The sequence below is a fragment of the Pogona vitticeps genome, chromosome 7 (assembly GCF_051106095.1).
Source record: "Pogona vitticeps strain Pit_001003342236 chromosome 7, PviZW2.1, whole genome shotgun sequence".
Taxonomy (NCBI): domain Eukaryota; kingdom Metazoa; phylum Chordata; class Lepidosauria; order Squamata; family Agamidae; genus Pogona; species Pogona vitticeps.
Genome location: NC_135789.1, coordinates 24,425,609 through 24,437,936, shown reverse-complemented (window position 1 = coordinate 24,437,936; position 12,328 = coordinate 24,425,609). Strand labels below are relative to the sequence as shown.

Below are 12,328 nucleotides of genomic sequence, written 5' to 3'. Positions count from 1 at the left end.
ATTTTCGTTCCCACTTTGGAACCGTTGTTTTATTTATAAGCCAACGTATGCAGATGTAATCCATTAGCCATGCATTAAAAATCAGACAATTAATTGCCAGAAATTTATTCAAGCAGCAGACAGCCCTGGGAAAGAAAGAAAGGGAGGGGGGAAAAAAGCAAAAGAGAGGAAAGGAAATGCTTTAACGCAGCCACACAGGAGGGATTAAGACAAAAGAGGGATTTCAACTCTCATCTCCTGTATCCTTCTCAAAAACAGGTACCGTGATGTTGAAAGCTTGGAAGGAAGTGGGTTGAATCACCTTCCCTCTTGCGGGGGCCCTGGCAGGAACGGGGCCACCGAAGATGAAGGCGCTAGACGTTTTTTCACCCATCAAATTTCAGGAGATGGGGAGGAATTAGTGATTCTCTCCCCACCCGCCTCTGGGCTTGGAGGTAACTATTTACAATGAGTGTAGTTGTTTTTAACTAGTTACTTTTGGAGATAATGAACAACGTAATAAGTAACTACCGAGTTATTCGTCGGGTGGTCAGTAACACTTGAGTCATTGAAATGCCATGGGCGACAAGTAGTTACTTTCCGAAGTTGCTTTTACGGGCTTTTTAGGAGCTGTTTTAATGGGGGTTATCCAGTTTTCGTACTTTTCTCTCCTCAATCCAAAGTAGCAAAGGGAATATTAGAAACATTCCCAAGATGTTATGCTAGATTTATTTAAGGCCTTATGATAGCAGAGATGGGCAAGAGAGGGCTGTCACCCCTCTCGACAATATTGCCAGCTCCAGCTATGCAGCCTGCCTTGTGACCCTGGCGCTGACCGTAATCCAGAAACTCTGCCGGTTGGAGGGAGCAGAAGAGGTTTTTGACATCAACTTTGGCTGCTCTTTATTTGCGTAGAAATGTGGGCCTTTGTGTGTGAGTGTGTGTGCTATCATGCCTCGGGCAGAAAAATGTCTGGGGTCAGCCCTGAGCCTGGAACTGGAAGGGTACTTGATGGCAATCCAGCTTGAGGATGATGGCTGATTCCTCATAGGAGTAACCTGGACTCTTGAAGCCTCTTTCCTACCTTTGGTCAGCACACTGGATAGCTCCTTCTAAAATATGGACTAAAACCCGGGCTGGATTTACTGCCCCAATGGAATCGGAGTCACCAGCCTCTTCTGAAGCAAGAACTACCTAGATGTCTTGGCATCGAGAGAACAGAGCTAGTTGCCAACCCACATCCGAGGTTGACAGAGTTCCTTTTCTTGGGACAACCCCGCCACCACCCGAATCCCGCAGTGAGATGAAGATCGGTCATAGCAGTGAACGATTCGCTTTTAAGACGAACGTTCATTCTAATGGAAGATGGATCATAAAAGGGAGAAGAAGCAGCTGAGCTTAGGAAAAGCAGCTGAGTCTGACTCCAACTCCCAACATCCCCAGCTAGTTTTGCTTTGCGGTGCTAAACTGTAATGCTCCCAGGCTCTGGATTTTAAATGAAGCTTAGGAGCCCTCTGTGCTTATTGGGTGGAAAGGCTAAGACTGCAGCCCTGTAAGACTTATTTGGATGCAAATGTCATTAAACTCAGCCAGACTGGTTTCCTCTTGAGTCGCCATGTGGAAAACTGCTTTGCATACGATCCAGTCACTCAGGTGGTGTTGCCTTTACTTCCCTGTCACACCTAACAGATGGCCTTCGATGGGGTGAAGGGAGGCGTCGGGACCCTTCGGCCGATCCCTCATGCCCGCCTTTGGTCCAGGGCCAGGGTTTCCCGGCGCTGAATTATTTAATTCCCTTAATGTGCGCTGGGCACTTTGATTCCCTGGCCTGCCTACTCTCTAGCTCAGATTCCACCCTGGCAAAGCAAGCGCCGGGTGGTAAGTGAGACGAAGCCTCCAAGGGCTTTTCCAAGCAGAGTGAGCTCAGCGCCGTCTCTCTGTGACCTTCCTCAGGACTAGTGTCTTGTGTCTCTCCTGGGGTTCTCCGGCGGTTTCGGGATACGGCCGGGGGAAAACGGCGGTTCAGCCGAGAGCCCTCTTGTGTCAAGCAGGATCGGGTGGAAAATCAGAATAATATGTTCCAAAATGCTTGAAATATCATCATTCTTACAATGGTAAAGTGGAATTGTATTTTGACCCCCATATCGCACAAGGACAAGGCTGAGTGGCTTCTCAAGTGGGGGTGGAAGCAGGATTCGAACACAGGGCTCTCCTGATATTTCATGATATTTCACGCTCTCATTAAAAGCCTTTTTTTTTTGTATTCTCCACTATCTGGCCCTTAAGAAACCTTGAGAGGATGTTGGCAGGAAAGATGACCCCGGAGATCTTTGACATGGGTTCTGTACGGCATCACTTCATAGACGTGGCTATGGGATACTTGTGAACACGTGAAAACATGCAAGAAGCAATGCCTCCTCAGTCTGTGCTAGGATAGCACTCCTCTAAGCAGCTTGAATGTGTTTGGCAATTTCTCGGTTTATGCTTTTAAACTGATGGAGAAGCCCAAGATGCTCTTCCTGGATTCTCCTTTCATCGTCATGAGAAATGGAAGGCGTGTGCAGTGTGAATGCCTGTATGTTTATGTACAGAAATTGGGGATGATTGGCCCCGGAATCCTTCTGGAAAGACCTGGCCCCTCTCTCGTGGTATCTCGGAGCTGGAAGGGTCAGTCCCTGCTTTAGTGACCAGGAGGAGGTGGGGGGGGTAACACCTGCAGCTTGTTTTGCAGGATGATGGCTAGGCCGGTTGGTTCCCTGCTTACCCTGTTGATTGGGGAAATGGTTCCAGTTGTGAGAGAGGGAAGGTGGGCAGGCCTGGGCTCTCTTGTGCTTCAGCGTTTGGGGGAAGCTTGTATGGAGGATCATCTGGAAGGAACTAGGATTTGGATCTTTAATGGGTAAAAAAGGGGGCTCACAAGTTTCTTCTGTTGCCTTTGCTTGGCGCTCAGGAGAAGCTGCCCCCCCCACCGGTTTTCCTGCTGCAGGGAGTGGACTCTGCACATGCCTCAGAACCATGCTGGCTTTTGCCTGTGAGGTATGAGAAACTTTTTGAGGCTTTCTTCTTTTTGTCTCTCTAATACAGTGTAAAAACTTCTAGGTTTTGGGGATCTGTGGGGCTGACATCCAGACCATGCCTGGGGCCACCGGCTGAGAGCTTTTGGATCGTTTGTGGGTGCCGTGGCAGGCCTACTTTGCAAGGGGGCAGGTGGCCGGCGGCCATATTGGTTCAGAACGCCCAGCCTTATGGGTTTTGGACTCCCCGGAAGTCCTGCCGAGCCTAAGATGTCTGGGGTGTTGGGAATGGCTGGGTGGCTCTGGGATTGAAGTCTCCAGCTGGGGACCACCAGGCCTCCTTTAATGGGCTGGACTGGATGATCCAGAGGGTCCCTTCCAGCCCTAGAGTTCTAAGTTGATGATGAATTGCGGGCCCCAGGCTGGTTCCCTCATCCTAACCAGAAACCCCATTCTCCTGGGTTCATCTGCTCTGGGGCCAACCGGGTACTGTGGTTGAGTGGTTATAGAAGCCCCCCCCCCCCCCCCGACGCTTTCCAAGCAGCCGAGCGGAAAAGAAAGGCCAGCCTTAGGCAAGGCAGGAGAAATGTACTCCATTTCCCAATTGATTATATTTAAGAACAATGAGGGAAGGATCAGAAACAACCAGTATGTTGTTTAATTGCTTTTCATAAAAATAAATGAACAAAATGCCAAATTGGGTCACTAAAGCTTTCTTCACCAGGAACTGGAATCTTACGAGCGAGACTCCAAAACAGATAGCAGGTGAAAAGATGGCTGCAACGCCCATCAACCCTGTTCAGCAAAGCGAGAGGGTGAGGGTTCATGGGATTTGTAGTTCAGGGATATTGAGATGGATATGTTTCGCACTCAGCTGCTGCAATAACCTTCACCTATTCCGCAGCGACTCGCTCCCTGCTTCAAGTCTCCAGGGAAGGAGCCCTAGATCTGTGATAAAATGGATTATTTTATGCGGAGTGTTGCAGGATCTGTCCCCGGTCGCTGATTGTCCCAGAATCCTGGAGAGGCCCTCTCAGGCAAGGTTGACGGAACTGTGCTCGGAAGACTGAGGGATAGGATTAGGAAGCTCAATACAGAGACGCCGATTCCGTCTATAGAAACGGTGGTCCCTTAAGGCAGAAAGCCTGACTTTGTACAGTATCTGAACCCAAACTTCCTTCCACCTGCAGTGGGCCAGTGGGTGTGCTTTTGTTTTGTGACTGACTGTTTTGGGGGAATAACCCCATCTTTATTTCCGTGTCTGGTATCTTGGGCCCAGATGCACTGAAAGATTTGCGTGTCCGGTGGGACAGCCTTCTTGCTCACCTGAATGGGCAGAAGGCGGCTTTTGAGTGCCGTGCCCCAAATGGCTGGGGGGGGGGGGGGACTATTTGCAAAAAAGGACGACAGACCCGACTCTTCCAAAACTTGGCCGTTTTGCCCTGTGGTGGTCCTGAGACCTTCCACCCGAGGCAGGCGGATTGTTTCCCTCCCCCCTGCCGAAGTGGACATTCCCGGCTCTGCCAAGTTTGCTTTCCACCTCTCCCGTCATGCTGAAGCCGGGAAGTGCCTCTCAGGCCCGCATCTCTCCGCCCGAGGCACCTTCCATTACACTTGCGAGTGCTTTCCCATTTAATAACCACTTAATATCTTAATAAACTTTTATTGAATGCATTAAAGGGAGAAGCTGAGGAACACTCAATGTTCAGCCTGCTCGTCGGCTAAAGCTTCTTCAGTGAGTGCTCTTTAATCGGTTCGAGCTATAATTTATTCACACTGGAAAAGGCTTGTGTGAGAGGAGAGGCGAAAGTGGCCGTGGGGGCCTGCCTTGGCCGAGAGCCGAGCTTCCCTCTCCACGAAACTTCATTTGTTCTATCCAGGGAGAAACTAGAGAGTAGGGGTTGCAAGCAGAAGGTGGTGGCTCCAAGGGTTCATGTTCCGAGTTTTGCTCCGAACTTTACAGGGGCTATCAAAGGCTCTGAGTGCCATGCCTGGAGTAGGTTCCTCGCCTTGGGTGTGGATCCTTTGGAGTTTCAGACTAAAAGCCAGAAGCGGATGGGCTGGCTCCCTGCAGTGTCAGATCCAACAGCCTCTGCCCCTTGCTTTGCCTCAGGCGGCAGAATGGCCTGGGTCAGCCCTGTGGATGGGGTCCAGATGGGAAGTGTAGGGATCTTAAAAGAGTTTGGCCTCTGCTAGGCTATAAGGAAGGCTTGCTGTCTATGTTGGATGGCATGGTTATCTTCACTGCTCTTAGAACATCGGCCCTGTGAGGTAGGCCAGGTCGAGACACGAAGAGAGCGTGAGTCAATGAATCAGTGACTGGCCCAAAGCTAAGCTGCATCTCCAGAATCCCACACTAGCGTTCCAGCCGTTACACCACTCTTGGGAAGAGGTGGGCCACCATGGAGCATGGGGGAGAGTCAGGAACTACGTTTGCCAGCCCCTGTCCCTTTTAAACACTCAGCATGCAGAAATTCGGACTGCCGCCACCCTTCCTTAATTCCTTGCTTCCAGGTTGAGAAAAACAGCCAACACAGTATAGGGCAATGATGGCAAACCTATGGTACGCGTGCCACAGCGGGCACACAGACCCCTCTCTATCGTCATGCGAGCCATAAGTTGCCGTAGAGAAATACTTATCCGTCCTCAAATCCCAGATTTTGACACTCCCCTCTGCTGTTGCCGTGGTCCAGCGGAGGGGCGCAATAGGGGCCATGACCAGTCTAGCCCAATGGGGGATTGGAGGACCAGTAAGTATTCGTTAATACCACCCATGGGGGGGGGGAACCCCAAGCAGGAGCAGTTGTCTTTTCTAAACTAAAATCTCAGCATTTGGGTTTTAATTGCAGCGTTGGAACTTTGAAATAAATGAGTTGATTTTGTGTTGCAGTTTGGGCCCTCGGGTTCAAAAAGGCTCACCCTCACTGGTATAGGCTCTCGAGTCCAGTTTCTTTAGGGTGGCAAAGACACCGCTGTGGGTTTCATCAGAACTTTTAAAGGATCCACTGGAGAGGATGAGCTGGTTTTGGTGACCAGGTTCAGCACTTCGGAAAGCTATTCAGTTCAAGCTTTAACAACCCCCCCCCCAAGTGGATTCCTAACGTCCATGAAATCAGAATCACATCCCCTCTCTCCGTAAACATGCTTACTTGTGAGAAACCCTCCTTGCTCCCTTTACTGGCTTACTTCTGCCTGCCTTTCCATTTTATGTCTGTTTCTATGTTGCAGTGAAGTACATTTCGCTCTCTGTCTCTCTCTCTTTATTTTAATATTTCATAAGCTGTCTTGGAAGTCTGGTGGAGAGGAAAGTGGCCTCTTACTTTTTTTTTTAAAGGAATTAATTAACACATTTCTCTCCCACCTCCATCCGGTACTGGGGACACAGTATAAGAATCCTCAAAGGTGACATATATTCAGGGTGCCGTGGTGATGGTGAAGTTGAAAAGGAGGATGAATCTGGGAAACATGGTGAAGTTCTAATCAACCTGCATTTTGGAAATTAATTCCGGTGTGACCAGGAACTGCACAGTAGAAAAGTTTGGAGAAAAAAAGCTTATTTTGGAAGTGTCAGCAGGTCCATTCCGATTTACAGCGGTCCTACGAATGAAGCATCTCCAAAAGGCCCCGTCCTTGCTCAGCTCTTGCAGACTCAAGCCTGTTGGCTTTCTTTAGGGAATTGGTCCATCTTGTATTGGGTCTTTTCCTGCTTCCTTCCACCTTTCCCGGCATGATGGTCTCTTCCAGGGAATCTGGTCTTCTCAGGATGTGCTCAAAGGAGGACAGCTTCCGTTTCAAGATGTTGCCTCTAGAAAGAGAGTTCAGGCTTGATTTGATCTAGGACCCACTTGTCCTTCTTTCTGCCCATCCGGCATCCCTACAAAACTCTCATATAGCACCACTTTTCAAATGAATCATTTCCCCCCCTGTCATCTTTCTTGACTATCCAGCTTTCACACCCGTGCATGGTGATGGGAAAGACAAAGAGTGTGGATAACCTTTTGCTTCTTGCTTGTCCTTTACCATTTTAAGTATTTCTCCTGTCATCCATCTATGTTTTGCAAAACACTCATGTTAGGTTGTGAAAAACAGAAATACTATACTATATGAAGGCACATGTTTATTAAATGTGTGACAGAGTATGGTCAGCTTACATTTATTTCTCACATCCTTGTGCCTTCCTCCAAAGAGCCATGAATGGTGAGCCTGTACTTGGTTTTCGTCTCCAGGGACACATCCTGACCCTTGATTATGTTTTCTAGTTCCTTCCTGGTTGCCCTTCCAAGTCTCCGTCCTCTTCTTAACTCTTGTCTATTGTCTCCATTTGGATTCATGATTGAACCAAGGTGGGTTCTGTAACTTCCCAAATTTTCCACAGTTTGCATCTGTGATACAACCTCCCCCAAAAAAGAAACCACCTCTCAGCAATGTTGCAAAAAAGCAAATGGAATTAAAATTTCCGGGCCAAGAAGAGGACTTGTCCTTTGGGGGAAGGGAGGCAAACCCGTAGATGTTTGAATTGAGTCTCCCCGAGGCAAGGCAATTCTCGGGAACAAGCTATCGCCGCTTTTTGAAAACGATAGTACATATTTATTGCATTTATTAGGGGAGGTTTATGATCGTCTTCGCTTTTGGGCAGACCACATTACAGACAAAAAGCCAGGTGCCCGGTTACGGTATTGATTTCTCTCTTTCCATCCCTTCTGGCTCCAGCCAATGGCTTTCTGTCTCCCCCCCCCCCCAAGTCCCGTCCTGTCTTGATTTTCTCTCCCCAGACAGGGATGAGTAATTATGGAGAGAGAGGAAGAGGAGGAGGAGGAGGAGGAGGAGGGAGACTGGTCCAGGGTTTTAAAGTCCAGGAGAGAAACAAACAAACTAGACTCTGGGGTGTTTGATGGGTGATTCTGAACATCTGTCTTCCTTCTGGAGGTGGTGGCAGGACCTTTCCTTCCTTCCTTCTATTCATCATCTCCTTCCTTCTATTCATCATCTCCTTCCTTCCTTCTTTCCTTCTATTCATCATCTCCTTCCTTCTTTCCTTCTATCCATCATCATCTCCTTCCTTCCTTCCTTCCTGGCGTGTGAGTGCCAGTTTTGCCCAGAGCTACCAACGAACTGACACTTGAAACCTCCAGATGCAGAATATAGGATTCCAGGTTGGTTTATCTGCAGTCACACCCCTTGGTCCAGTGAACGCACTGTGTTCAACTCTGACTGGCAGCCAGGCTTCTCCATAGCAGAAATGTCTTATGTGACCTTGTAGTCTCCCATTCAAAGGCCCACCGGACCTGACCCTAGTTAGCTTCTAAAAAGAAGTGTTGAGGCCAAAGTGTTGAGCATGGGAAGATAGCCAATTTCCCCCCTTTTGCTGGTCATGTCCAGGTTTCACCTTCCTTCTCTCCCCATCGTTCTCTCTCTCCCCCTTCCAAATGCAATGTACACTTTTTTACCCTTTCCCGTGTCGAAGAAGGACCCGAAGGATTGACACCCTGGGACTTTGTGGCATCGTTTGGCCCCCTCGGAGCTCAGCTGCAAATCCGCACAATAGCTAGGGAGGAAGAGCAGCACATTATTTCAGCCACCAGATCTTGTTTTGAGAAGTCTCTACCCAATGTCTTTTGCTGGGGCTTGCTCTTGGAAAAATGAGCAATCAAGAGCCGTGAAATTTACAAAAGACCACCCCTTTTTGGAGAAGGAAATGGTGAGGGTCTGCTTGTTAATAGGGACCCACACAAATGCTTGAGTGTCTGCGTTCCAAAATGTCACCAGTGCGCTCCTGCACAAACATGCATGGAGACTGCCAAGTTGAGTCCCCATCCTGGCTCATGTTCAGCTACCTGCCACCATTCACCCAAAGCTGTAAAGTTTATAGCATTTATCCATGCATACCCAAGAAGGAAAGGCTTGTAACAATTAGTTAACCATGGGCCTAGAGCCAAGCTTGACAGCGATTCCAGGGTTTTTTTCTGTACCATTTCTTATTCTGAAGGTTTTTGATAAATACGCTGATTCTCCAAAACACCATGTCTCATTCTTTCTGTAGCCATCAAGTTTACATTTCAGCTATACAGGATTTTGTTTTTTCAAATGACAGCCAGTTAACGTTACAAATGGGTTTTATCTCACCCTCTTTTACAGATCTGGTGATGGTATATTTTTTTCCCCTGCATGTATTAAACCTTTAAGTAAGAACGTTCTTCTCCTGTGGTTTTCCCCTGGAATGTTTACTGCTTCTTTGCCCCTGTTGGGTTGACCGATGTAGGGTTATTATATTTATTTTAGTGCCTGCTGTGCTTTAAAAAAAAAAATACATATTAGCTCTTAGCATGGCCAGGGGTGAAGGGACATTAAATGCAGTGTTGGTTTCAATTCTCTTTCACTTTTATTTTTATTTCTTACTTAAGCTTCAGTAACAGCCTTGAAACAAGATATACAGAATCCCAATGGCTGTGTTTGTGTGTCTGTGTGTGTCTGTGTGTGTGTGTGTGTGTGTGTGTGTGTGTGTGTGTGAATCCTTGTGAATGTTAATCCCGATTCAATATATTCTCCTGCCTTTTTTTTCTTGTAACATCATTTGTTTTTCTCATTACTCACTTGTTTCAGAGGTTTACTTTTCTTTCCCCCTTCAAATTCAGATCCCAGCTGGTGATGGATTCTTGAAAATCCTAAACCTGTCAACAGAATTTGGCAGCAGGAAATTTGCAAAGCTTCAGAATCCCTAGCAGTTCACAATTTCAGACAAGTTCAGTATTACAAAAATTACTTTCTCAGTATCAACAAGTAACATTGTCTAGTTACTTTTTAAAGTTATGTTTAAAGGGTATTTAAATACATGCATAGAAATCTTTTGACTGATGGTTTCCAACTTTTATGCCCTTCTTTTATCAACCCTAGGCAGTAACCCATCTTTGGTTCTGTCTTTTTATACTTTCAAAGGCACAGTGTCAAAATTGGCCACTAGATGGAACTAGAGAGGATCTCACTATATTCTCCCAGATAATAACAACCCAGTTGGACAGTCGTGCCCAAATTTGGTTCCCCAGATGTTCTTGGACTTCAACTCCCAGAAATCCTGGCCAGCAGAGCTGGTGGTGGAGGCTTCTGGGAGTTTTACTCCAAGAACATTTGAGGACCGAGGGTTGGGGACCACTGGATCAAATGATCCTTGGGATCCCTTTGAGCTCTTCAGGATTCACCATCAACTGTTGTACCCTGAACTGATCAAGGTGTCTTCCTGCTACAGAAGCAAAGCTCAGTTGCCCTCCCCTCTGTTAAAACCAACGTTTTGAGGCACCGTTTTGACTTTTCTTCCCGCTCTCCCCATCTCCTCTCCTCCTCCACCTCTTCCCTCCTGCTGCATGACTGGAGGTGGTTCAGAGGTGAAAAACAGGCCTTACAGACCATCCATCATTAGAAGAGGGAAATTCAGCATACGTGGGCACAGCAGGAGCTTTCCTCACCTCATCTCGTTTGCAAATTAGCTGGCTTTGTTTTGTGCTTGGTCTCCAGGACGTAAGCACAGGGCTCCTTTGGAGTCCCGATTTCTCAAATGCAACCGTCGGTCTGAATTAGGTTCTGTGCCCAGATGGGGGCAGATCTCAAATGTTGAGCCAGGCAGGCCTGATTTCGGACAGATATTTATTGAAATCCAGATTAAAATGGACGGGTCAGATCTGGCTCTGTTGCAAAGTGGAGTGACTTTACACTTGGGTTTGTCTCTGGAGGAGAAACTGACTAGAGGGCAGTGAGCTTCGTGCTATTGTTTTTTTTTTACAGTATTTCAAAAGAGTCTAGGACACAACCCCTGAAGGGAGCTGAAACATCATTCCATATTTCATGTATAACAATGGAAAGACACCTCAAAATGATAGCTGTTTGGCCTTGTCAATGCACTTCTCTTTGCAAGTGTATGAATCAATTCGGATCCCAGGCCCATCTCCTGGTGCATCCGAATCAGGTGCATCCGAAATTGCTGTGGATGGAGTCAGGATACATTGGGTAGCCCTGGATTCGCCTTTCGGCTGGATTCGGAGACCCGCTCACGGCTTTTACCCGAACCCTCTCTGTCCAACACGGACGTGTTGCAGTCTGTAAAACTGTGGACTCCTCAGATCATCTTTTGCTGCCCCCCCCATGACATAAAGAACTGGCTCCGCATCTCCTTACTACGTACCTTAATGGATCTGACCCCACCGGGGCAAAATAATATTTGCGTTAAAACAATTCGGAGAGGAAGAGAGAGCTACTTAAGCAGCATTGATGGAGTTACCCAACCTGGCTGGCTGCAAACTCAGCCGCAAGAGAGCAGCTTTGATGGGGAAAAGGAAAAAGAGCCTTCGTGCCCAGAGCTTGTGGTCTTTCTCGGAAGATGGGAAATGGATGCTGCTGCATCATCTTCATCATCAACACCAGCGTTGCCAAGTCTCAAGGCGCCGGCTGAAAATCTCAGGCAGGTTTGCTTTGCCTGGTGCAGGTCTCCCGTGAGATGGAAGGTTTGGTTTTTCTTGCGTCTGGGAGCTTCCGTGCGTTAGTGTCCATCTCCTCTTGACTGGCGCCGCAGCCCAAGGACTCAGTGCAAAGAGGGTTCCAATGTTTCTTGTCCACAGGGATGCTGAATCATCATCCTGAGATTTTGGGGCTATAACTTGAGGAGAGGGACAGCCTTGCGATGTCCCCGAAGGCAGCCAAAGGCTGGTAGAGTTCCCCGCCAGCCGTCTGCCATGGTGTTCAAAAGTTTCTTAGTGCTCCCCTAGCCGCCTTTCTCCCAACGGCATGATGGGCTCACCACGGTTTGTGCTGGAAAGCCCCGAGTTGAGCAGAGTGGACTGGTAGCAACAGGAAGGACTGGTGCTCATTTCACAGATCCGTCACATGGGATTTCTTTGCATTGCCGCCATAGCTGAAGTTTCACACCGTAGTAACTGACCTCATGTCGTCTTGGATGAGGCTCATGATCCGATTCTTGGCTCCACTTAGATTTCCTGGCTTACCTGCATTTATTTCTTAATTTATCCAAGAGTTCCTGCAGGGAGTTCAGGCAGCTCTCCTTTCCCTCCACCTCATCCTCAAGAGCACCCCTGTGGTGTAAGTCAAAGAGCGAGTGGCTGTCCTGAGGTCACCCCTGAACTTCAGATCCAGCAGGGACTTGATCCTGGATTTCCCAATGCCTGGTCCAGAGGTCTGTCTCATAAGAACTGTGCGCCATCAACTCAGTTTCCCATTCCCTTCTTCGGGGGAAGATCCCTGGGACTGTACAGCTTGCCCAAGGCCACCCAGGCTGGCTCTTCTCTCTGGAGAAACACAGTGGGGGAATCGAACTCCCAACTTCTTACTCCGCA

General features: G+C 48.0%; 1 protein-coding gene across 2 annotated transcripts in view; it reads left to right on the top strand.

Annotated features, from left to right (window-relative positions):
• The window catches only part of TMEM132E (transmembrane protein 132E), a 167,269-nt gene that overhangs the window by 13,813 nt on the left and 141,128 nt on the right, over positions 1–12,328 (top strand). Inside the window, exon 1 of one of the 2 annotated variants that reach the window (XM_020803964.3) lies at positions 2,668–3,015. The exons of the other annotated variant lie outside the window; for it this stretch is intronic. The gene's annotated coding sequence lies outside the window, so the exon portion shown is untranslated. Of the gene's footprint in view, positions 1–2,667; positions 3,016–12,328 lie in introns of those variants that run through there. 2 annotated transcript variants of the gene reach the window in all.